The sequence below is a fragment of the Pinus tabuliformis genome, chromosome 6, assembly GCF_031772625.1.
Source record: "Pinus tabuliformis cultivar Carrire ecotype Pingquan chromosome 6, CPIR1, whole genome shotgun sequence".
Taxonomy (NCBI): Eukaryota; Viridiplantae; Streptophyta; class Pinopsida; order Pinales; family Pinaceae; genus Pinus; species Pinus tabuliformis.
Genome location: NC_142292.1, coordinates 2084667221 through 2084670924, shown reverse-complemented (window position 1 = coordinate 2084670924; position 3704 = coordinate 2084667221).

Genomic DNA, 3704 nt, shown 5'->3' with positions numbered 1-3704 from the left:
CAAGAGGTCAATGATGCATTTGCAGGCACTTTTGGGGAAGATCTCAAGGACCACCAAGGATATGTGAACATTCATAAGTCCGGCTTGTATTGGATTTCATGCAGATACCATGTGTTCCCATGCACGGACATGATACACTAGATCGTCTCACACACTGATCCCGAGATAATGACTTTGAGTAGTGTCAATGGGACGTAGATTACACTTTTCTAGGCACAGAATTATGATGAGATGTATCAGATGTCAGAGCCTGTGACTATCATTGTTACACTAAAAAATGTCACCATGGCTATATACAGTTAGTATGGCTCTATCAACAGTCATGCTATCCTCCTGGGCAAGTCTTAAGCCTCTGCTCTCCATGTCAAACTCCAAAAGAGAGAGAAAGTCTTTATAAATGTATTTATCTCTGGGTACGCAGGTTCTCTCAACCTTGCCTGCGGGTACGCACCTAATGTTCACAATAACCGCGTACTTGTACGCTCTGTATGTAAAGGGGCAGGTGCGTACTCCTGTAAAGGTCAAAATGCGCAAGTTTCATCTTTAAAAAGTTACTTGTGGTCATTTCTAGAGCATTCTAGAAGGTTGTTTGATGAGTATTGAGCGCCTCCAGATGGTTCATGTACCCCTATGAAAGAGGAACTTATCCCATCAAGAGGGGAGCTATCCCATCCAAAGAGGGGATTATCCCATTGATGGTGGACCTGATTAACTTCCTCTTGAACACTATAAATACAGGCATTGGGCCAAAAGGAGAGGAGGTTGAAAGCCAAGCATTTCTAAGGGTAGATGCTGCAGGAATTAGGACTCCCATTTAGAAACTTGTGAGGAGAGATTCCCATCCTTACTTTTTCCATTTGGAAGTGGGTGAGCTCTGTCAAAGTAAAGGAGAACCCTTGATGGACCCTGGGAGGGACTTGCACAACACCAAGGCTCAGGTTGTAATTGTTCCTTTTGTTTCCTATTAATGCAAATGAGTCCATTCTTCTCAATAACTTGTTATTTATGAGTTGTTTCATATACTCCTTGGTCTATATGTTAAATATGTTTTATCTTATGAGATTATCAAGTGCTATTTAATCGTTTGATTGTTAGTGGATGCAGGTTTCGAAGTGAAGGAGGAGCTCATCCAGATCGGCGAAGCTGGACTACTACAACAACGTTGGAATACAGGTAAGATCTAAACACTTGATTTCTTGTATAGTAAATGCATGTTTAGAGAAGGATCGCTCTTGCTTGTCTTGTTTGTCACTAGAGAGTCTTAGGCTCCTAGGGAGGTTGATTTGTGTCCGCACTATCGACTCTTTCCGCCTGAGAAAATGGCGACTCCGCTGGGGACTCCATTGATGAGAAAGTTTTTTCCTTTGTATGCAAGTTTGATCTGAGAAAAGTCATTTATTTTTTGGTTTTTGGCTCTGTGACTTTGTATTTGGGTGGGTTAGCTTAGGGTTAGATTGAATTTAGTTTTTCTTGGCTTTTTCAGTAGTACGAACCCTCTGAGTATTGCACAGTGCGTACTTGTACGCACTGTTTCTGTGTGCACAGAGCGGGCCCGCACCTGGCTTAACAAGTTGCCTGCGTACCCTGCTAAAAATTAAGAAATTTCCATTTTTTGCATTTTTCCTCTTAGATTTTGCTTTTTCTTAGATTTTACTGCCCAGATCCATTAGTCTCTTGTCAAAGATCTTCACCTGAACTTTTTTCGATAGCATTGAGAGTTTTAGTGGATTTCATAGAAGTTTAAGCCTTAGGGTTTGTTTTTTGAGTGGGTCCTGTAGTGACTTTGGCGGTAGAAGTTGTCGAGCCTTAGATCTCTCTGGTTTTGTCAGCCTTCTTAGAAGTCAGACCTGTCATAAAGTCTACCTGTGAGAGCAACTTACCTTTGAGTGGTCTCTTTGGCAAATTTCGAAGTGCTTGTTGATTGAGTATTGAATTCCATTTTACAAAAAGAACAAAAAGATTTGAGTTTTGTTTTGACTGGTCTTTTGATTCTACATTAGCTGGTCCTTGACTTGATTGTGGTCAAGTAAAACAACCTAGAATCATCCTTGTAGGCTTTTGCCTCGTTAGGTTTGCTTAGAGTAAATTTCTTTTTGATTTGCTTGTGAGTCAAGTTTTTCATAGATTTTATAGCTTTTGAGATTAATTTTCATTAAAATAGATTTATATGCTTTATTAAATAAGAGAAAATACAAAAACATCTCCTTTGAAAAGTTTTGTTTCAAGTAGCTTTGAGGGGTTTTGAAAGAAAAAGAGTTTTTCGTGCACGTAAGGAGTGGTCATGTTTGTATGCTTGGAAAGATAAAGAGAATTGTTTCTTTGATTGTCTTTACTAAGAAAGTTGTTTTCTATAAAATTTGCATTTCTCAACTCTCTTAGTTAGGAATTTCATTGAAAGAGAAAAATAACGTAAATCATCTTAGGTGCATCTTTGTAGTGGTTGAGTCGAGTCTACACACCATTGGTTTCATTTCCGCTACCTTTTGTCTTAAGGAAACCATAAAATTAACGCTTAAAGTAAAATCAACGTAGTAACTTTTATTTACTAGGGCTCTGAAACACCAATATAGATCAGGCTAGTGTCTTGGAGTAGGAGAGTAATTAACTCTCCAAGACAACAAAACCAAACAAGTAGCTTATCTTGTGATAGAATAAATCCAATTGTCTCATTTGTACTCTGGGAAAGCTCCTCTTAAAGGAGAAGCACGAGCTCGTGTCCGAACCAGTGAGGGGATCAATCCTCCCTCGTTGGGAATGACGCCAGACACGCACGTATTACAAACGGTAAACCTCGGATTAACCATTGTCGAGGAGCTAGGGGTCACTTGTCGGTAAACCTTGGATCATTGTCAAGGAGCCGGCAAGGGGATTGAGCTTGATACTCTGCCCTTGCGTGTTGTTGGAGTGTAGACTGTTCCCCCAGGTGCATTTGTTGTGGTTGGTAACCTTAGTGACCATTATCTTTAGGATTCTACCGAGGTGACGGTGGAGGGAAGATCCCACTGTACCTGGAGCAGACGTCGGCTAGACTCACTTGGATTTTCCGGGGGGTTCACTTCACTCGAGACGGTTAAAGTGGAGGAACTTGTGCCGGTCTATTCATTAAGCAGGTTGCCGGGGTAACTGTTCCACCCGCCACTTCTGTACTAAATCCGGCGATGTTGGGTTTCATCTCCAACTAGCGTTTTCGGTCTGGAAGGCTACTGTTTGTGCTTGGTTTGACGCCCTAGATTCTTTAGGCGTGTGATTCAAATTTGTTTGGTTCTTTAGAGACTTTAGGTGGTTTGATTTGAGATTTTACTTTGTTTTCGTGTTTAGTAGTTAAAAGTTTTTAGCTGTGGCGGAATTACCGAGACAGTCCCGTAGACTTCGGGGCCAGTCTCCTGAAGTTGTTTCTGTGGCCGAATTGTTGAGGAGATCCCGTAGACTTCGGGGTGAACCTCCTCGAGACGACCCCAGTAATCTAGAAGGTTTGAAGGTCCTTGTAACTCCTCCTAGCGACAGTAGAGTAGGTTCGCCTGAAGAAGGAGAATCTTCCTTGGTAGTCTATTCAGATTACCAAAGTCTAGAGACAGGTTATAATCCCAAAGCTGTTACAGTTTCTGAGCTTGTTGGTAGTTTTTCGTCTACCAGTGATATAGGCGAAGAACCTGAAATATCCGAGCCTGTTACTCCAACTTCTAGTGTTCCTGATTCACCTAGGA